At 36.7% G+C, this 24,599-nt stretch overlaps 1 pseudogene; it reads right to left on the bottom strand.

Annotated features, from left to right (window-relative positions):
* Window positions 1–10,738: 10,738 nt before the first annotated feature.
* On the bottom strand, window positions 10,739–14,947 carry LOC147909573 (uncharacterized; annotated as a pseudogene).
* Window positions 14,948–24,599: the final 9,652 nt, after the last annotated feature.

Genomic DNA, 24,599 nt, shown 5'->3' with positions numbered 1-24,599 from the left:
TCTTTTCTTGTTATTTTAGCATTCAGAAAATAAGGTGGTAAATCCGTATTTTTAATTTGTTTGTTTAAAGTTGCATACGTTATTAAAGTACGTTATTATGTGCATCTTTTGAGCTGTTATTTATTAAATTTGATTAGGAATTATTGAAATAATCATATTTCGTACCTAGTCAGGTCGCGGCGGGCAACTATGCGCAAGCGTTTTGAAATGCGCACAATTACCCATCTTCCATATTATGACTAGCATTCATTTTTTCGTTTCTTCTTGGCATTACTATTTTATTTTGCCATTTTATTTTGCTAGAGTCTATATGCATTATTATATTAGTTTTGTATTTTTTCTTAATATATATACAATATATGTTTAAAATATGTTTAATATATATTTATATTGCAATATAATGAATATATTTTCTGATTTCTTTGTCAATATTTCACAATTTATTCATTTCTTACGATTTTTGTTTTGCGCACAATTACCCGATGTGCGAGAAATTTGTTCACTTTTTCGTTTTTTCCTTTTGATTAAATACTTATTGTAAGAAAATTTGTTCGATGAAGATAATGGTAAAAGAATATTTATAGTTTTCATACTTATATTGCTTTAAACTTGGAAAACCATTCCAGGGCATAAATTTAGGTATGCACAGTTCCTCAATTTCTCCTATCTATATTTAGATGAATTTTCATACATATAACTGTATCTGTATCTAGATAAATTTTAAGAGTATTTTACGCATCACTGCTTGCTACCCGTATGACGTGATGGGGGCATGTGTGCGAGCACAGAGTCACATTAAAGCAATCATGCCGTGCGTATCATCATGCTATTATCATGCTGCCCGCACGATATAAAAGGGGCATGCATAAATTTGTATGCCATAAATATGAATAATATATTTTTTTTCGAATATTAATATTATAGTGTCAGCATGCGTGCGAGCGATATGAGTCTTAAATGAGAACGTATTTGCATGCGTTGTAAAGGTTACACACGTGAGAGTACTCGCACGTCTGCGCTCACAAAGCGATTATTGTGCGGGCACGTATGCGACCAATATAAGTCTCATATGATGACGCATATGTGATATGCGCGCTCGCCGTGCGGACAATCCGCATTTGGTTATCTGGGTATTGTTAGCGCATTAACCATTAATAATATTGATACGGAATGTTATGAAAACATACACATTAAAGATTGTAACAAGACAGTAAAATTTAAGTTAGATACAGGAGCGAGAATAAATGTATTATAATATCAGAAGGAATTTATAAAAAATTGAGATTAGAAAAGAAACTGGAACGGTAAAAGCTATTGTCACGGTCTAAAGTTAGGAGTTTTAAACTCATGCACACTTGAAATTGAATTCGTAACAAAACGTATCCAGTAAAGTTTGTTCATGAAGTTAGGTTAAAATCAGCGCCGCTGTTAAGCAAAGAAACATGTGAAAGGTTAAATTTAGTAAAATGTACTCAAGCAGCAAAATACGGCGAAATAACCTCTATTCGATCTTCTATTAGGTCAAAAAGTTTTTTCGACCAAGCCTTATTTACACGAATCAACGTCGAATGATGGTAAGTGGGGAAAAAAGTTGATGTCATTTTATGGTTGAAATCAGATAATGCAAGGCATTTTGCTTTAGGGGTCATATTCCAATTTAGTCAATTAGATCTAAAAGAAGGTCAGATATTAGTAACATTTTAGTAATTTCGACCTTATTTTGACCAATTTAATTAATTCCAGCTTTCGCTTTCAAGATATCCGTATAGCGGTATATCATCTAACAAAATTTAGACGCACGAATCATAGTAGTCTTCCACTCTGTCACCAGGGCTACCATAGTTTGACCACTCATAACATGTTTACATCTTTTCAATAATCTCGAATAAAATATTAACAGAGTCCGACGTTACGTCGATTTTGAAACTAAATATCGTATGATATGTGACAGAAATAAGTACGAAAGAAAATTTACAGAATTAAATTTTACACTGCTAAGTATCAAGGAACTTTTGAAAAAAAAATAATTTAAATAATTAATATTTAATTGTTAATTACATAGCAATCATAAGTTTTGCATATAGGTCAATTGTTTCAGATCGAAAGATGATCGCGCAATGCATGCCGGCAGAGAAAATCTGTATGAATTTTGTATTTGCGTCCTTCATATTTCAAATTATTTATTTCATTATTCTTTGTGTATGATATGGGAAACTCATGTCATACACAAACATACAGCTATCTAACGGCTACTCAAGTTTAACGATAGATAGGCGAAAGCGCGCGAGTGGATTTTCTTTCGTGCATGATCACAGGACTCCTTTTCGTGAAAGAGGCCTTGAACTGTCAATCGCTCTTGGCGCCCGTGGGTCACTTCAAATTTTTAATTTTAGAGCCTCCTCATTCGCATTTTGCGAAAAAGCGCCTTGTCTCGCCAGGCTGATAAAAAGGCGAGTCAACCTTCGCCACAGCTCTTTTTTCGTGGCGTTACCAGAATATTTCGTCTACTCTCTTCATCCGCGTTTGTCGCGCACTCTCGAACATCAATAAAACTTTAATCTCGAACCTGGATTAAAAAGTATCTTGAAATAGACTTTTTTCTCAGCCTAAATTACTCGAAAAATAACATATTTTTTAATGCCTTAGTTTTCAGAAATCATTTTTATAAAACATGGCGGACATTTGTGTTCTCCTTTTCATGGCTAATTTTATGTTTTAATCAGAATTTCAACTTATAAGTCAAATTTCCTTGTTCGAAGGCCAAATATCTAATTTTCAAGACAAATCTTAATCAAGGCATTTTGATTTCAAATTTATGGATTTTGAAGTCGTCTTGTCGACCAACAGAGATTGCTACTATTAAGTCTGATTTCCCTATTTACAAGTAAGATCGATTTCAAAGTCATGACTGATTGTTCCGATCGATATAAAGAGGTTATGTCAACATAGCAATTAACACATAGTGTGTTCTGTGATATTATTACAGACAATGTTATGCGTTCTTTCATTATGCACGATGCATCAAACAAAAATGATAGACGGACAACACATGCACATACGTAGGCAAATGCACACAATTGCATATAATATGACAACATCATATTAAGAAAGGATTCGGTGTTCTTGATCTCGAGTATACATCAAACGCTTATTTCGTCCACGCACATAAAAGGAGCCGCGATACGTGTTCCTTTGACGCTAAGCCGCAGAATCATCGTACTTATTTTTTGTGAATCGCCTATCGGGAAGCGCGTTCGGACGGATCTCAGTCTTGGTCGAGATCAGTCGAGTTCAGACAATCCACGATAGCAGTCGAAGTCAGTCGTTCCCGTTGCAATAATCGAAATCGGTTAGTCCTTTTGTCACTGTACGATATATAATAGTTAGTTATATTCGCCGTGTGCGTGTGTATAGCGACCCAAGACGACGGCCTCAGGTCGTAGTCGTGTCTGTCGAATATCATGCGACATCCTCAAGCGTTGTCAATCGCATGATATGCAGCAGCTCAGAGTGATTCGCCCTGAGCGCGCTATAAACAACAAATAACACGTGAATAACATACAATCGTGCGAGTGAATTATAAATGCATACACGCAAGCAAACACAATCTCGAGAGAAAACTCTGTATTCATTTTGCGAGTGAAATACGTTTTTTTATATACTCTCAAGTGTTGAGTTTCATTGTGAGTCAGCTAAACACATGCAAAGACAGTGCGATCCTTAAGTAGTTCACGCTGACCTACAGAACATTTTGGTGCCTCCTGTGAGATCTGTGCACGCGGTCTTTGGACAATTCACGCGGCCTCTGAACAATTCACGCAGCCTCTGGATTATTCACAGTTTTTGATTGACGAGATATATGGCCTTCTGGACGAGATCGTACCATCCGAACGAGAGGCAATTTTGTCTTGCATCGAGAACGATCATCATCAGTGGTATAATCAGTCAAGTGTAAGTCGTTCAGTTTAATTCGTAACGAATTGTAATCATGGCTAACAAGCTCAAACTTCTCATGCAAAGGCGCACGTCTTTAAAGGTACAAATTATCGGTCTGACGAATATCTTCGACAAAGGCAAGATCGACAACGCCGCTTTGAAGTTGCGTATTGTTCGTTTGAAGGAATTGTATTCGTTCGAGGAATATCATGACTTGTGATGTTAGATCCGAGTGATATTTATCTAACGGAATTTATATAAGTATTCAAGAGCGATACTACGATCTCGCAAGTAGAGTCGAAAACGTTTTAAGCGTAGCAAACACGTCGGACTTCAACAACGCAACAACGAGCGTTGACAACATATTGATCGCGACCGCGACGAAAAGAAGACGAATAAAATTACCGGAAGCGCCGCTGCCTATGTTCAATGGGAAATTTGAAGAATGGCTTTCGTTTAAAAACATTTGCTAGCATGATAGGTTCGCATTCAAATCTATCAGACGTAGATAAGTTATATTATCTAAAATCGGCATTGACAGGTGAGGCCACGAATAAAGTAAATATCTTCTCAGTTGATGAAATGAGTTATACAAGTGCGTGGGAATTGCTAGAACGTTCCTATGTCAAACGGATTTTAATCTCGCGACATCTCTCCAGGTTAGTAAATTTGCCTGTGCAGGAGAAAAAAATACCAGCGGTTTAATAAAGCTCATCGACGACGCTCAACAGCATATCGCGTCACTGAGCACTTTAGGTATTACTCTCCTGAGATGATCGTGTATCTCATAGAAAATAAAATACCAAGATTCGCGTTAGACAAATGGAAGGCGATGTTGAAGAGAGACGAATTTCCCAAGCTTGAGCAATTATACGAATTCGTATATAAAATCGCGATCTGCGCGTCGCGAAAAGGCGAAGATAAATGTGGAAAGATGCAAGGGCGAATCGTCGGCCAAAAAATGCGAAGTAGTCAAATAAAGCGTTCGTAGCTAAGGTATCGCGTAACTGCATAATGTGTAAGAATAAACAGTGTCCACCTTATTTTTATGATAAATTCAGATAGTTGCCTATATCCGAGCGTATCGAGAAAGTAAAGGTTGTGAAATTCTGTTATAATTACATATGATCCCATCGCGAGACGCCTTGTGAATTTTCTAGCTGCATAATATGCTACAACACACTTTTGCATCTTGAGAAACATGCAATAAAATCTGACGTTTCGAATGCTGAACCGTCTATGCCTAAATGACTATACATTGGGCCATCGGATGTTAGAACAACGAATCTCATGACAATATCACAATTCGCTCCGCAGTTAATGACGAGTGCGTTAGTTTACATCCGGGATAATAAGCAAAACAACATGAAGTGCCGAGCACTCCTAGACACGTGTGCCACTGAATTTCATATCAGAGTCCGTCGTGAAACGCTTGAATTTGGTGGTCAGATAGCCTATATCAATCGATGCAGTTAATGATACGAGCATCCAATCAAAGGGTGTGCAAATTACCGTACAATTGGTGTATAACGATTTTTGTAAAACATTGATTTTTGTAAATGTGTTTAACGGTACCAACTATTACGGATATGAGTCCAGGGGAGGTATTTCCGCGAGACACTATTAAAGTACCCTCGAATATCAAACTTACAGATCCGGAATTTCATGTACCGCGGGCTATCGATATTTGTTAATCGGAGCAAGCTATGCCACGCTATCGTTGTTCTTGATCGACCAAATCAATTTATCCCATGAGGATCACAATCTGCATTTGCAAAAAACCAGGTTAAGTAGAGTGGTCGCCGGAAACGCATCATTGCAAGACTCACTAATTCCCGCGAATTATTGTTTAACGAATTTAAAGAAACAGTTGGTTAAATTCTGGAAAATCGAGGAAGTTGCTACAGATAGACTTCCGTCTGAAAAAGGAAAACAATGCGAAGCCTATTTCTTGGAAAATGTTTCTCGCGATACGGACAGGCGTTACACTGTTCGTTTGCCGTTCCGCATGACAGATAGGTATCTAGGCGAATTGCGCGCGACTGCGCTTAAACACTTGTCCTCGTTAGAGCATAAACTGTCTTAAAACTATAAATACGATCTGTTTTCACCAATTTTACGACGCGAAACAGGCCGGTATAGTCGATTCTTACATTTAAGACTGTCTTAAGTACAATCTTAAAATGTCATAAGTCAATCCGAGGACTGTATTAGCATCTTAAGACATTATTAAAGGGCCGTATTCATAGTCAGAACTTATTTTTAAGACCGCCTTAAGCACAGTCTTAAGATTCCTCTAGATTCATAGTAAAAAAAGAATTTAAGCAAGTACTCAAGGCATACCTTGTTCAAGATGATCTTATTTGGAAAAGTCTGAATGTGATTCACAATCACATCTAAGCATTTGATTGAGGCTACCTTGTTAACTATGAATTCAGTCATTTAAGATAGCCTTATTTCACGTACATATTGATAAATAAGACGAAGATGTGTCTGAGGACTTAAGCAATGGATCTTCACGAAAATGTATATAAGGACTTAAGCAATGGTTTTTGGAATATTAAGCGAGTGATAATTTGTAAATAGTTGCTTCGGTTGTACTTTTATGTATAATTGACCTAGATTGATAATAGAGGTCTGCATTTTTCTGCTTTTTATACTTTCTTCTATTTTACATCGTTTATATGTGCTATAAGCTTAACCTAATCATTTTGTTTTGGAATTTTTTAAAGGACGGTTTGAAAGCTTGTATTTTCACCGGTAGAATGACAAAAAACTCCTCTTGTTATGACAATGGATTTGGAAAATCTGCGAAATCTAGAGATGGATGAGTTAAATTTTTCAAATGATGAAGAAGAAAGGCTGATACGTGCTCCTAAGCGATATTTCCGTGATTATCAAAATCCTTTTGAATTCTACAGTGAATGGGAATTTAAAAGAAGATTCTGTTTTTCCAAAAATTCAATAATGTTTGGTATTTTATCTTTAATAGAAGAAGGATTTGCTAAAATAAACAATCGAGGCTTGCCAATATCTCCTGTTCTACAATTATTAATATGTTTATGATTTTATTCAACAGCAAGTTTTCAGGTATGTAAATTATTTATATATGTGTGTGTGTGTGTGTGTGTGTGTGTGTGTGTGTGTATGTATGTATGTATGTATGCGTATATACACACACACACACACACACAATATTATATATATGTCAATAATAAAAATAAGTTATTAAATAATGTAAAAAATATATATTTTTTGCAATTTGTTTTAGGGGATATAATAACAATATCACAATCAATAATTTCACAAATTGTGTTTAGAGTGTCCATTTTATTAGCTAGCTACATTAAATCGATATATAAAAATGCCGTTATCACAAGAATCACGTTTTGAAAATAAACGATTTAAGGAACTTGGATGTGGTAATGGAGCCATAGGTCTACCTAGTACTGATGGCGCAATAGATTGCACTCATATTCGTTTGGTACATACAAGATCTCAAAATGTTGATGAGATTTTCAGAAGTAGAAAAGGAAAGAAAACTTTTCTTTGAATGTTTATGTATATACATGTATAAATAATTTAGTAGCGTTTTTCATTGGCAGAACTGATGCACACTCAGTGCACTTTAAAGCTTTTGTATATAAATCGATGTAAAGATGTATATTTAATATAATAAAAATATAGAAATGAGTTAAATCGCGAAATTCTCAATATATTTTTTTATGATATTTGAAAATATAGAGTGCATTGAAGTACGATCATTCACTGAGCGCTCAGTGAACTCTTGATGAGCTACCTGTTTGATATATACTTTATCAATTGAGATCTCACTTTTATATTCAAATTAGATTAGTGTACAACGGCTTTAATGTGCACTGAGTGCGTACTAGGTTTTGCTAATGAAAAACGCTATAAGAAAATATTTCGTATAAAAGAGCATATATAAAATAAAAACTATATATCTCATCTCATATCTCATCTCATTTTCTCTCTGTAGATTGTTGTTGGGTCAAAGAATTTTAGATATCGTACCTGAATGGCTAGGAAGTGAACACGATAGTCGAATTTTTCAAAATTCTCACATATATAGGCAAAGGGAATTGGATGGAATGCTGGTTGGAAATGCTGAATATATATATATATATATATATATATATATATATATATATATATATATATATAATAATATTCCGCATTACCTTTTTTACTTACACCAATTGATAATCCTACAACGGATGAAGAAATAAGGTTTGACATATATTTTATAACTAAAATTCTTTTATATAATTATATTATTGACACACACACATGCACGCAGGCACGCACGCACGCACGCACACACGATACAATTATTTTATATGTATTTTTTTTGTTTTAGTTATAATACGCTTCACGGAAAAACAAGGAGAATTGCCGAAAGGACATTTGGTAACGGAGATTTCCTTGTTTGTTAAAAGGGCTTACGACAAAATTATTAATCTACTATTATTATTAAGTCTATATCAATTGTGATGGTATGTGTTGTTCTCCATAATATCTCATTGATTTTAAATGATTAGTTAGAAGATAATGAAGAAACAGAAAATTTAAATAATGAAATTCCGATATGTGTGGTCGAGCCTCATTATCAACCTGGAGAAGGTTTTCTTGTACGAAATGCTCTCATTGAATGATTGTTCAGATAAAATTTATATTATGTCGTGTATATGTATCTATATATATATACATATATACTATTTCATATGTTATTCATTAATGTTACAGTATATATTATAAGCGCATAGTTGATATATATTAGTTATAAGAATAGTTTTATATACATGTATTCCTTTATTTATGACTACTTCGACTTATGAATTTTCGAATAGTATACTACTAATTAAAAATAAAGTAGTAGATTATATTGAAACTGATTAATCATTTATTAGCCAATAATCCAAGTTAAATATTAGTTTTATGATACTAAATATTATATCAAAAGTTATTTTTATGAAAAATAGTAGGTTTTTAATTATTTATTGATATAATATTATAAAAATGTATATCTTTTAACATATGTGTTCTATTAAAATAATTAGGATAAGAGGAAGATCCTCCGCGTGCGCGGGGTGCAGTAGCTCATCATCCTCCGGCCGCGTCGAATGCGCGACCGGGCGGGGAGCCCTGCGCCGCCGCGCGCGGGGGGTGCGCCGCGAGACTTCCTCTCGCGGCGCCGAAGCATGAGGGGCGCCAAACTTCTGATTGGCGCCCCTCGGGGGGCTGGGGATCGCGGCGGGGGCCGTGATCCCCAACTCCCGCCCCCCTAACACCAACCGGGGCGGCGGGCGCAGGGGGTGGTGTCCCCCCAGCGCCCGAATAAAGTCGAAGGTGCCAAGCACCGCCCGGGGTCACGTCGTCTCTCAGACGACGCCATAAAAATCCCCGGGCGGGAATAGAAGTCGGCAATAAGCCGACTGGCCTGAGGGACTCCCAGAAGTATGCTGCACGCGTTCTTGGGAGTCCCTCATGCAAGGCCAGGTAAGGACACTCGGAGGGGTTTTAGTGGGTGCAAGCCCCACATAACCCCGGGCTCTTCCCCGAGGCTCGGGGTATGCGTCAGGCATTTCCCCTCCGTTATCAAAAAAAAAAAAAAAAAAAAAAAAAGGATAAGAGGAAGATTATAATAAAAATTATTACACATAATTGACAGAAACATTGATTTATTACTTTAATCTTATATTTTATATTATCTCATTTTTAAACATAACATTTTAACATAACATTATCATAAATATGTTATTACAAACAGCTTTGGCAATGAAGTTATCTTAAATATAACATCTTTTGTCATAAATGTCTTTAATCACAAACAGGTTTGGCGATGTAATTATCCTTCTTTTAAACATAACATCTTTCATCACATCTTTTTTGCAACTTATTTTTATAAGTATTTAATTGGAGACTCCTTAGATCTTATACATACACGCGCACGCGCGCACGCACGCACGCACGCACGCCCGTGTGTATGTATGCTACTATATGCACACACACACACACACACACACGCGCGCGCGCGCGCGCGCGCACGCACGCACGCACGCACACGATATTTTATATATATGCATCAATAATTTACTAAATAAAATGTATGTAAAAGACAGAGCTGTGCAATTAAAATAATTATCTTCATTTGTATTCATATGTAAATAATATGGTACGTTTCTTGTTTATGGAGAATTTATTCCAACAAAATTGAAATAACTAATATCATATTTATTTTATTATAATTTTTCCTCTCAAAAGAAAAATCTTTGATCAGAATACGTAAGAACGTTTATTGATATGGGTCTGTGTAGGTCGATAATTCAGATCATTTCTATGATTCAGCAAACAACGCACTTTTCTTGACAGCGCCGCTATCGGAATATTGCGAAACTAAAATATTGCTTGGTTTCATAGCTTCATGTCAATTTCACTCGTAATATATAATACAAAAATACCAAATTTTCGGAGACTCTTTTCTCTCATACTAAAGCCTCTACTTCATTTCTAAAAGCATAGGATTGTTCTTTCAGGTTTTCTGCAATTCGCCAGCTACTTTTTATGAACAAGGTCTGAAACTTTTATGCAGCACATATTGTGACGTGTTGACTACAGAATACCGATAACAAAACTGTAAGTTATCAATTTTCTTTCGTTTTTCGTATTCAATTGTAACGGGCGAATTGCGTCGTTGTCAATACTTTAATTGTGCAAAAGGATTTTTCAATCCATAAACACAATTAAGAGAAAAGAGTCTTTAATAATTAATAATTAATAATTAATGGTAAAACAAAACACTCCAGCATCCCCTTGAGTGTTGCAATTCTAATTGTGAATTTCATTTAAATGATTTTTTTTCATACTTATATTGTCTTCATGTTTTTGTTTAATATGCTAATTATTGATCTTGTTCCATTATTCGTTTTATGCGTTTCATATGTAATGTTTCTTCTGTGTTTGACAATTTGGTTTCCCTTTTTCGTTTTAAAGAACGTATTTGTTTTAATTTTTCATTATCCAATACGTTAGATAGTTATTCTTTGTGCATATTTGTTTGTTGTTTTTCTCTACTATACAAAGTTGTTAATGTATCATCCTTCTTCGTAGAAGACGAACTAAATACGCGCGCGCGCGTGTGTGTGTGTAAAAACTCTCTCTCTCTTTCTCTCTCTCTCTCTCTCTCTTTGAGTGAAATATGACTCGAAGAGAAAAAATTGAATCAGTCTTGAAAAAAGAGTAAAAATACTACCATTCTTGTTTAAAAGTGGCAGATTTTCATTCTTTTGGAATGAGACATCATTCTTTTACAGTGAGATATTACTTCAAAAGAATAATGTCTCATTCATTGAAAATACAAATCTTTCTTATACAAGAATGGTAGTATTTTCACTCTTTTTTCGAAGACTGCTTCAATTTTCAATCTCTTCGAGTCAGATTTCACTTCATGAGATTTAGAGATCACACACTTCACACAAACACAATATATAATATACAACACAATATACAATACACATAAATATAAGTAATAATAAGTACTTTGCACAGTTTCTATTGTGTGTATTTATACAATCTTCATTATCCGAATCCAATTCTATATTTTGATTATCACCGATAGCTATTAGCTTAAGTCTCAATTAACTAAAATATATTTATTATATAAATAATACAATTATATTAAGATTATAAAAAGCTCAGTATATAAAATTGTCATTGCACACCGTTGATTTCTGTGTCAGACGTATTTGATAAATGAAACAGGTGCTGTTTCATAAGATGTAGTGCTATATGGTATTGGAACTTGTACTTGTGGTGGTCCCCTACCAGTTGCCCCTCACCAGTCCCCCTAAATATGATTGCTTTTCTTTTGTTAATAATTCTCTCTAAGATTATTTTAAATTAGTCCATAACTTCTTTAATTGAGTAACAGTCCTCTGTTATAATCAAATTTTACAATCTTTTATATACATTTATATATACATTTTTTTTACCTCTTGAGAAATTAAGACAGATTGATTATATTTATTGTATATTTCATTCCATGTCAAGTCTTTATCTTTTAGCGCTGTATTATCGTTGTATATTTTTTTTAATTTCAATTATATGTTTGTAGTCGTTGAGTATTTGCAAAAATACTTTACGTTCTAAACTCGTGTAATGCTTGTTTTTACTGGGGAGGTTAGATTTCTCCTTGTATGACATTCTATATAAAATTATATTTTTATTAATAATTTTTTATAGATAAAGAAGTATTACACAACAGAATTATATTTTAATAATATTTTACTTACTTGATTATTTAAAATAAAATATATTATCATAATTCTTGGTTTAGAACTTGGTTTAGAACAGCATCAAAGAACATGAACAGCACTTTGCTTCATTTGTTTGTTAAGTTAGGTAGGCAGGAGTGTTAGTGCATATGTGTAACCATAGAGAGCATGGGTTATACATGAGTTACACATAAAATTATACTTTATAAAACTATTAACTTTACCTTGAATTCAGTGTTCCTATTGAAGGGACTAATGGAAACAGCCGAATTAAAAATAAGCATGGTTTTAAATACGTCTTCGCCAAGTCGATCTCAAATCAAATAAGATTTATTTAAGCAAAATCTTCTTCATGAAGATCGTCTTATTTTGTAATTATATCATTTCAAGATGATCTTGATCAAGATGATCTTGATCTTGAAGCGTTGTCTTGAGCTTGACTATAAATACGGGCCTAAGACAGTTTTAATATAAAAAGACTACTATCCCACGTTTCGCGTTTCACAATTGGCAGCCTTTGAATCTTATGCGACATTCATAGACAGAAACGGCGGAGATTTAGAGAGAGATGCTTGCAAAGTGAGCACACCATATTATATCCCTTCCACCATGGACGGATCTCAGTCTTAATATTGTCATCGAGATTGGACAGTCCACGACAGCAGTCAAAGTCAGTCGTTCCCGTTGCAATAATCGAAATCGGTTTCATTACTATACGACAATTAGTTATATTCGCTGTGTGCGTGTGTATAGCGACTCAAGGTGACGACCTCAGGCGTAGTCGTGTTCGTCGAATATCAAGTAACATCCCCAGGCATTGCCGCACAGCGGCTCAGGATGATTCGCTCTGAACGAATAAATCGCGTGCTATAGACAACGAATGAACACGCATGAGCAACATACAATCCGTGCGAATGAACTATAAACACACACACGCAAGTGAACACAATTTTGAGAGAAAACTCTGTGTTAATTTTGCGAATGTAATATACGTTCTTTATATATTCAAGTGTTGAGTTTCATTGTGAGCCAGCTAAACATATACGAACCTTAAATGATTCACGCTGACCTACAAAACAGACAGTGATATTATAAGGAGACAACACAAAGTGTTCGAAGTGTTGAGTAATAATCACTTTATAGTTGTGGCTATAATAAAAAAAACATCGATATGTAACGAAAATGGAGTATTCGTACGTCCCACATCAGTGGGTCAAAAATGATTACGTATTTTGGCCTTCAAACCAATCTTTAATATTGAGTAACGACCTATCAAGTACTCTTTAATCCAATTGAAAGAAGTTTAAATGTAAAGTTAAAAGGGACTTCATTTTTGGAAAAGATGAAGCCGAAGAGGAATATCTAAATGCATCTTGCACTGAATCCGAAGAAACGTATGTAGATAAACACTATCATCACTGTTCCTCAACTTCTTTTAAATTGAACGTCAAATTAAGTGAGAAAGTTTATTGCGTTACAAAAATTACAATTTAAATATATATATTTATAAACATTTCTGCAGTTTGACAATTAACTGGCAGCTTTTCGAAACACTGCCCTTGTTTGACTGCCCTTCTGGCGCTCTCCGCTGACAACGGACCTGCTCGGTCACATACCAACCGAAAGCTATCCGATATCTTGTGGATAGCCAGCTAACAAGTAAGTCGCCATTCCTTTCGGTTGATTCCCTCGTCTCCCCGCATGGAAACACATTTATATTCACTTATGCGCGTTTCTGACGAAACATACACATATTTTATTTTAACCCTTCGGATTGTAGTGCGTACTAGTACATCCATTAAAAAACAGGGATGAATTCCTTACGTCTGAAGAAGTAGGCAGAACCGCCCCCTTGGCCCACAATCGCGCCGCCACAACCGACCGACGACTAATTTCGCGAGGTCTCCTACTCACCAACGTTAGAACAGACACAATCCTTAGATCTCACCTCTCCTCCTGTCATCAATCCTGATATTCGGGAAATCCTAAATTATTTCCCTCCTCCTCTCGAGGAACGATTTCATTTCCCTCCTTTCAGCTTCCAAACTCCTCCTTTTCAATCGAATCCTGAGCCAATCGACTGGGATCGGCTATTTAGGCTATATTCGTCCCCCTCCAACGAAGGGGATAGAATAGTCACAGTTTATATCCCAGGAAACGCCACTCCTTACATCGTCCTTTACAAGCACCTTATCCCGATGTGTTTCTGCATCACTTTCTTCTCCAATACCCTTAACCATTTCCTCTTCTCTTTCTCATACATACGCACGCACGCACGCACGCACGCACGCACGCACGCACGCACGCACATCTCCATTATGTATTAAGTATATGTTTAAATTTCTTATTCTTATGTAAAAAAAAGTTTATTATATGTAAAAACTTTTAATATTCCTTCTTTTTATTATTAATAAATGTAACTTAGTATGTTTGCCTAGCTGTCTTTTATTCATGGGAATCACCTCTCGCATTCACTTCCCTCTAATATCTGAGATCGCACGAGTTCCAGTCTCGGGTCAAAAGGATTAAGTTCTTTATACCCAAAAGTAGGACTGACGTTCGCACTGTCCATCGAAACAGATGTCATAGCGTCCCTTCGGACGTTGATCCATATTCCAGAATCGAAAAGGTGCATACGACTCAGATGTTTGCCTCTGCGCGTATTCCTGTGAGATTGAGTCTAACCGTCCTTTCATACCTTCTTCATTCTTCCTCATTATCTCCTTGATCAAATTTCCAAGAGTTTGGACAATAAAGATTATGCAATTATTTCTTGTTTATGAGTGTATTTTATTGACTCCTAATTTATTATATATTTTTATATAATTCATTATTAGTAGAGTATATAGGCCGATTCTAATTCGGGAACTTCGAGGGGGGGCGGGCAAGGGGGTATCCGCGGCAGAAAGGGTCCGCGGGAAGGGGAAAAGGTGGTCACTAGACGAGAAAATGCCATCACAGAGAGAGAGTGACGTCACAAAATAAGGGGGATGACGTCACGAAGTCGGATTTTATAGTGGACGTTATAGTGCATGACGTCATTGGACGAGGGAATATCACGAGGATGTGCGGAGAATGATGTCACAGTACGTGATGTCTCTGGGAAGATGCGATGTGGGGAATGTCCCAGGAAATTACGCAGCGGGTATGTGCGGAAATTTGCATCCTTGTCGCGGTGAAAACGTGTAGCGGGACAATGGCCGCTAGGCGCGATCCGCCGCCGCCGGTCCTCTCCACCAGGCAGTGGTGTACATTTGGCTTTCGGCATCACAGAAAACCAGTCCTATCTCTTCTACCCCACCAAGCAGACACGTATTGGTACCGAGTCGCGTACGTATTGGTGCCGACTTCGCCGCTACGCGAGAGCGAGCGAGACAGCGAGAGAGAGAGCGCCCGTCCTTCTCGCTCTACTAGTAACTTGTAAACACAAGCGAAATAATAGAGCGAAAGGGAGCTCTCTCTCACTGTCTCGTTCGTTTCCTCTACTAAAATCGAAAACCAAAAATATGCTTTCTCGGCCACTCGGTGTGTTCCTATATAAGAGAAAAAGGACACATACATTCTACATAACGATAGATTTAAAAAAATTTTAATAATCATATAATCCTCTCATTAAGCAAAAATGATTTTAACGTTAAAAAATTCAAAATGTGTTTCAAACATGATGTTTTTTGTAATATCTTTTTAGTGCACTCACATAATTTCTTTGGAAATACGATCGTGTATATCTTGATATTTTTTTTTTCAAAATTTGAAAATTTGGCATTTTAGAGTTAAAAAGAGTAAAAACGAGTATTAGTCTAATTAGTCATTTACTTTTTATTTTAAAAAATGCATATTTCAATAATTTCATAATATTTTTCATAATATTAACTGTTCGACAGCGAGTTAGAGCGAGAGCGATAGCGAGAAAATTTTGAATGAGACGGCGTTTTGGCTGAATTTTGCTTTACGCGAATTCTCAATTGCGAATCAAACGCGGCGGTTTTCTGGCGGCGGAGCGTCTCCTAGGCGATTGCACTTGTAGCGAAGCGTTGACTCGAGAACAGCGAAGAAAAAGAGAGTCATTGCTTCTCGGTTTTGCCTTTTATTCTCTTTGAAGAACAAAGGCTTCCTCTTGCATTCGCCTATGAAATTCGCAAAATTGAAAATTTTGAGGTGACCCTCTGTTTTGGGCGGCGATTGGCAATTTCGAGCGCGATGGCCAAGTGGTACGCTATTGCCATGCGCGCCCGCTAAATCTGGATTCTTGATTGGGATGTACGCATATTACGCGTTTTGCGTCATGCGATCGCGCGTGCGCTGCGACCGATCTGAGTTGGTTCGCCGTTATAGCGGTTGAGATCTGCGTACATGTTACGTGCAGCTTAGCTTATTATTTTTCGACTTTATTGATGAGATGATGGCCGAGTTTATGTTTTGGAAACCTCTAAGACGCTTGGAATCCTTCTAGAAGCTTTCGATCTGCATATCGCACGTACAGCAAATCTGCAAAAACTGTCCGTGTTAGCTGTATTTCGAACATTAACATTAATAAATATTAATAAAATATATATTAATGTTATTCGTAATATTAATATGACATTATTAATAGTTAATTATCAATATTATTATTACTAAAAAAATGTAATTTTATAATAAGAAAAAATCTAATATAGATTAAATAATCGTTTCAATTTTTTTTAACTATAAAATGCAAATTTTAAACATTTGATGAAAATGTGTGTTCAAAAACTAACTGTTCTATCAAAATTCTATCAATTAAGTTCTACCAAAAAAATTCCATCTATAATAGTATTTCAGAATAGAGAATACCATTTAAAATGTATTTTTTTAATACTAATTGCGATATTTTATTTTCTTTTACTGTAAAGTACTAATTTTTAAAATTTTGAAACAACATGTGTTATATATATCAATACAAATGTTCTACCAAACAAATTCTGTGCGTATACTCGAAAGATTATGAACTTCACGTTTGAAAAACATTATAATTTTTTTTTATCTTAAAATAAACTTTATAAACTGCTCTTTTTCTTCTCTAATGTCTTTATTACTTTTTTCAATTTTTTGATACATGTACTCAGAGATATAATATTTCAATTTTTATTTGGCAATTATGAGAACTCGTATATTCATGTTTATTATAAATTAATTCTGAACTACGCACACAAAATGAGTCTTTTACTGTGTTTTTTTAAATAAGTTTTTTTAAATAAATTTTAAATTTTTCTTCTGTCATAGATACTTGTGCTCTTCTTTTTGATTCTAGCCTTTCTAAAATGTATACAAATTGTAGTTGAAGAATTAACGCAGAAAAATAAACGAAAAAGCGCTTTAAAATTGAAAGTTTGGCAAATAAGGAATCTACTCTTTGCCAGGAACGTGGACAGGAGTCAAGTGTTGAAACTATTTCACATATTTTCACTCATTTACATATGTTACAAATCAAAATCGTTCAACAAAACGCAACTGTACATGCAATCTTAATAAATAACAGGTGTGTTACATACCTTTTATAAACATTCTTGAATAATAAATCAATATTAATGTCCATATTATTGCTCGACGGAAACCGCGAGAAGATGGTAGTTTTTTTCCATTAGGAGGAAATTATCTAATAAGTCACGTATGAATCATAATTATTTGACAATTTTTTACATTTCCAAAGGAATGAAAGAAAGGAAAGAAATAAAGCAGGTATTTAAATGAAGCAACTTAAAAATATTAAAGCGTTAAACAAAACTTGCACAACTGTTGTAATTAAAATACTATATACAAAAAATTCAAAGTAATATTAGTCACGAACAAGCGAACAAAATGTTAGTATGGCGTATTATATATTTTTAATTCAAAACGCTAATTAATAATATTTATACGGAGTAGGAACAGTATTTACTACTGTATTTACAGTTACAAAGATGTATGCATTTTGCAAAGTCTTTATAAAAAGTTTTTATAAAGATTATAATCACTACAGGAATTTTAGGAATTTCTAATCACATACGTGCTAAGCATAAAGCAAGTAAAAGCAAGTACAGATCGCGAAAAAAGATAATTTCATGTTTATGAGGGAGTCACGAAGGTTGCGTAGCAATTGTACAGTTGTAGCGGTCCCACTTTTCATCGCGCCCTGATGCAAAGTTTTCGCAGAATTTTTATATGAATTATGACACCTACGAAAAATACTGAGAAAGTTTATATTCTTTTTTGGAACATTTATTCAATTTCTGATATATTAAAAATATATAACACTTCTTTATAACTCTATAATTTCTAAAAAAATATCTGAAAAAATTCTAAAAAAATTCTGAATTTAAATATACTTTCACGATACTCAAATTACAATCGTCGAACACGCTAACATTTCGTAACATGACATTCTTTCGATCGGTCTGTAGAGCAAAGATAACATATCGCGGCTTTTCAAGTTGAGTCACCGTTTTGACAATCCATGAATACTTGATCGTATTCTGTAACTGAGGATACTCGTATAGATCCCACGAGCGAAAACTCATGCTCAGATAGCGCTTTTCAATGCTCGCAGCATTGATAATTTATTGATTTCTTTTAACGCAGCGTGGGGCATCCGCCGCTGTACTTTGAATAATTCAACCTCAGATTCCGTCACAGGATTTCCCACCAAGCAATTGTAATGCGTTGCGCGCTCGTATCAAAATCAATTCATGGCGAGCGTTGACGACCACGCGTTTGTAATCCTTGCAAAAGTCCAACATCATGTTGGCAAAAATTAAAGTGTCCTTCTTCCATGTCAGATCTAGAGTTCCATCCTGCGTTCAGAGCAATCAAAGCTTTATCTTACGTCATCGACACATAATTCTTGATAGTACTGATAATTCCGACGTTTTTATTGTGATCAATTTCCACACTGTTGAGTTCATATCGAATTTTATCAAACATGAACGCCATGCAATTATTTCTAATACTTCCAATTATTTCGTCGTCGACATCTGATCGTTTTTCTTCTTCACCATCTTTCTTCGATGTAGAGAAAATTGTCACACGGCAACGTATACAAATCCTGCTGCTGTATGGGTATCCGTATCTCGTCGCTATGTCCAAATATAGTGTTAGTATACGGATTGTACGTATGAGTCTCAATCTTGACGATGCGGTCGTCAAAGATCGGCTCACCGGTAATATTTAGGATATTAGCCATTTCGTATGAAACCCAACGACTTTAAGAATGCAACGGACGCAGTGAGTTTTTTTCTTTTCAGGTTTAGGGGAGTTTCTTTCCAATAAAAGGTGTATCTCTCATCTGTTTCGGCTATTCGTTCAACACAAGCATCTCATGTACGTTAGCACTGCCGTACATGCAACCTAACTCTCTTCTCCCCGAAAATCGAACAATCGACTGTCTTGGTATACCACGCGAATTGTCAGATCCGTAATGTTCCATACAACGATGGGAAGGTAAATGATCTGCGTCGGCTTTTCTGATATCTTATATCCCGGTAGCACGTTCGGCAAAAATTCGCGTGCACGCACTTGTCGTTGCTGTACGCACGCGGTCACGTTGCACTCGATTCGTATGATGTTCATTGATTTATCGGCACATCTGACTCGTGCTACTGTCGCGGCTCCAGCACGCGATTTGACAAAAATCCCAGCAGCGAGTTAATGTTTGCAAAATTTATTCGATAGGCGCATTTGATCTCACTTTTCATCGTATATGTTGTTGGCGCGAATAACCAGCGGTAACTCTTCATCCTCCTTGCATCGTGAGAATGTAAAATTTCACGCTTCAGATACTGCTCTATATCACGCAGTTCATATAATTCTCGTTCGTATTTTCTCATTGTCATAGTAAAACTTGTTTGTTTAATTTACATTTGCTAGAGTAAGTTCGTTTCAAAGTTCGTTAAACCGAGTAATTGCTGTCACCAAATCTACCGCTGGAAAGTAGTTCACGGCGAGAACGCTACTCTTGCCGGTCAGCGTAAATGTCAGCGACATGTTTCAAACGAGCACTGAGTTAAACAATACAATGTCGGTCCTTGAACTGCTTGTCAACCGTTCGTAGAAACTGTAGACAAAGCTGCCCACAATTGTTCTGGCTATAACGTTGATGAGGCGTGCGATTGTACTCGATTGCACTGTTTGCCAGATATCGTTCGAGTTTCTTCAGCGGCCGAAGATTGCCGAAACTATCAAAGTACATGACGCGATTCCCTCTTTTCGCAATCCCAATCTATATCGGGTTGTTCAGATCCCTTGGTATTGTCCAGATTTACGATACTGCTTTCGTTTTGACGTACTCTCGTTTCGACCGGTAATGTAGTATGCATAAAGATGCCTCTAAAATATGGAATCGCGCATACGGTTCGTAAATTGCAGTTGCACATCGGTAGTTACTCCCTTCGGCATTTTGAACGTTTCATCGTTTTTTTTTCTATGCGCGATACTTTGTCCGCGCTTGTAGGGAGCAAAATAAACTCCGCGATTTTCCATGACGCGATTACGATGTTGCAGTTCTTTCAACTGACGCTGCGCCGCTTTGTTATCGTTTACTGCCTTGGCGACTTCCGCCGCGTCGTCGATCAATGACTCGAGAATGCCGAGTAGCGGTAGAACAGATAGGACGCCGCCGCATTTCGCCGTCGGAAGTATCCGCATGCTCTTCCTGTTTTCGAACTCATACCAATCTTCGTTTTGGCCTTCATAGCTACCCAAACTGCTGTGGCTGCAGCTCTCTCTCTAAAAGTCGAATTACTCGTGGTAATGCGTTTCCGCGCCTTCTCGGCGAGTATATGTCAGCCGCGTGTCGTTCAGTGAGATCATTACTGTGCAAATATGCTATGTCGTGCTCGCGACATGCATCCAATGAATTAATTCCTTGATTCAATCGCTTTTCCAATCGCGTTCCCGGAGCGCAAAACTGATATCCGGGAATCTGTAGTTCGAAAGGAAGTACGTTTATATGCATGATTTAACAAGCCTCTCGACGACATTCGCTGCAATTCTTTATCAGAAGCGCCGGACCATCGATATGCGTTTGATGACTCAGTAAATTGTAATGCTTCAAGTACCGATGGTATCATCGTACCTCCGAATCTGCTCGTATATATTCTGATAATCTGTTCCACAACAGATCTATGCAATTTTCAAACTCTCGCAGTACAATTTTCGGTATGTATTCCAGTTCTTTGGAGGTTAAACTGTGCAGATCATCTGATACGACGAGAAACAATTTGATTACTGATCGATTTCGCTCTACGTGACTCTATAAATAGACTCTCTCGCGATATCGCTTTCAATATTTTGTGGAAAGAAAAAATGCGGTTTTGTGCGCCAGGGCATCAAAGTGATGAATCTCGACGGCAAAGTGCAAACCGATAAAGAGACGCGTAAGCATGGCAACATGCTACCGGCCTCTACACACGCTATAATCTGCGGTGCGTCAAATTGCGACAAGACGAACGTGCTGATAAGCCCGGAAAATCCGCACGGTGTACGATTCGAGAACGTATACTCAAAATTGCTGCAACAATCGAAATATCGATATCTGAATTGAATTTGTTAGCATCGATCGAGGAAATCGGTTATTTTACATTCAATAACATCGACGTCATTCCACTGAGCGAGGCGCTTCCGAATTCCATCTTTATCTTTGATAACGTCGCGTGCGACAAGCAGGACGCGATAAGAGAGTACTTTGCAATGGGACGACACGCGAACATCGATTGCTTCTATTTCTGTCAGACGTACGCAAAGATACCGAAGCATCTTATGCGCGAATTCAAATCTGTTGTTTAAAAAGGATGGTATCTATGAAACGCGTATACAATGATCGTGAATATCGATATATTCTATAAAGATTTCTGCGATTTATGTCATAAATGTTGGCAAAAATATAGATTTCTAGGTTGATATGTATTTCTTGATTGATAAGGATAGTGCGCTTACCAATGAGTAATACAGAAAAGGATTTAATGATTTTGCAATATCATGATCATCTGACATCGATACGTTGACATGGACTACAGCAAAGAGCGTGAGAAGATACCTAGGAGATTGTTAAAACGAGCGATTTGTAAAAAATACGTCCTGGCTGTGAATCTCCAATTTAGCTAAAGTAGTGGAGACATCTGAAAAAAAAATTATATTATATATATATTATATATATATATATATATGTGTGTGTATCATATTATATATTATATTATATTATAAAAATAATAAGGCTCAATAAATCAAAATAAGTAAAAAGGAAAAAGGGCTACGAGCCTAAAACATAAATTGACAAACTGTATAAATAGTTAAAAAAATGAAATAAAACTATGTCATAAAATTAAAAACATAAAATATAATTTGACAATCAGAAGGTGAACAAAACAAACGTTTCGATCCTTGTTGGATCATTTTCAATGTGACAAATAAATTAATGTGACAAATAAATTAACAATGGTAATTAACAATAGAGTTATAACGTAGATAAAAACATAAGAAATTAAGTAAAATTCGCATTCGGACGCAAAATTAACTATAAAACTCGCTCCAAATTGAAAGAGAGCGCAAGGTCAGAAGCGTCGATAATGATATTTATCTAGGAAGAACTGCGAGATCGATGATACGTCGCGACGCGTTAAGAGAGAAAGACGCCGATAACGATATTTTTTTGTAAGAAGAGATCGATGACACGTCACCGATGTTGCAATAGGGAGGGTAGACAAAGGGACAAAGAAGTCGCAAATAGAATATATAATGGGTCATAAGCGCGCGGCACCTAAGTTGACGTTTTTAAAGATTACCGAATCGTAATAAGTGTAATGCGAAAAGTATGGCTGACATCATGCAGACGTTGAGGACATGGATGGTGTAAATACAGACATGTTATTTAAAGCAATGGAAATAGAATTTGAGGACATAATGGTGTAGAGTTCGAGAATATCGGTAACATTGAGGACAGAGTCGACGTAGCAGAATATATTAGAAATATGGATGAGGAACAGTACGCGAATATTAGAGACGAAGTGTTTGATGAAATGGAAGTAGACTTTGAGAATATAATAGACCAAGAGTCGTCCGACGAAGAAATGCTATCCGACAATAGTGGATACGCTAGTGATATGAGCGAGTGAAATGGATCGCATAAAAAAATTCATGTCGTCTCCAGAAATTTGTATATTGAATGCTCGTACTAAGCACTGTGTGATCCACAATTATTATACAACGGGTGGTTCTTTAACCGTATAAACATCATGTATGATTCGTATAGCTGACATTAACGATGGAGAAATGTCTCACGTGTGTAAAAAATGTCTGTGTGTATCACGTCAGGGTGTATGAGACCGGTTCTTTCGGTAGGCTAGACGGCATGTCGTCCACGAATTGCAGACTGCCTTTGTACATTATATTTTCGTGCAGCATGTGCCCACTTTGCACACATTAAAAAAAAACATGGAAAACCACGAGCGAGTGGAACGCGAACTGCTAGAACAGTACGGCCAGGTCGCTACTCTGGTGGAGTGTTTCTCGTGGCTGCAACGATGCGACGAGTGCATCGAGCAGCTTGAAGAACTTTGTCGTGCCAAGCGTCCGCGCCTTTGGATACAGACAAACCGCGGTGGTGAGGATCGCGCGACTCGCGGGTGCAAAGTTGCAATTGGAGCGACGTTTCGTGCACATTGATGGCGAGTACGCGAGTGGCAACGAACGATCTCTTGTCTAGTGAGAAATCGACGCCGCATTTGAGAGTCGTATATTGACAGGTACGGTGATAAACTCTAATCACATCGAGCGGCAGTTTTTAGAAGATGCTGGCGATGTAGTGCTCGAGCGAGTGCGAGACGCTGTAGAAAGACATGGCAGTGTAAAAGTGAACCGCGTTCAACGAGTTTGCGACGAAGGATAAACATGCTATAAAAGCATAATTACAAAGAACAGCGAGATACATCGTTGCACTGATATGCGCGAGTGGTAGGAGCGACACGTCGTCGCCTATCCTAGCATCGCTCGAAGAATTTCAGGAACGCAACAGCGGGCATTATCACGAACCTCAATTTGGTAGTGAATGTGAATAAGCATAATTCAATGCACGCGGGATGTCACATCGAAGTGTCGCGAGAAATAGCGACGAAACGAGGGGTCAGTGTTTATTCGACGGACAATGCATGTTTCACGTGGTCGGTGGTCGCTGCTCTGTACCCTGCAGAAAGATATGTAAATCGGGAATTATCATACCCGCATTACATTGCAGTGTTAAATCTCACGGGTATCGAATTTCCAATGACATTAAAAGACATTCCGAAATTCGAACGGTTGAACGCGGTGTCGATCAACGTGTATAGCATCGAAAATAGACAGGTCTTTCCTTTGTGGCTCACCAATGACAAGAAAGAGAAG

This window comes from Acromyrmex echinatior, chromosome 6 (genome assembly GCF_024713525.1).
Source record: "Acromyrmex echinatior isolate Ae372 chromosome 6, ASM2471352v2, whole genome shotgun sequence".
Lineage (NCBI taxonomy): Eukaryota > Metazoa > Arthropoda > Insecta > Hymenoptera > Formicidae > Acromyrmex > Acromyrmex echinatior.
The sequence above is the reverse complement of the archived record's forward strand: the minus strand, read 5'-3'. Positions and strand labels throughout refer to the sequence as shown.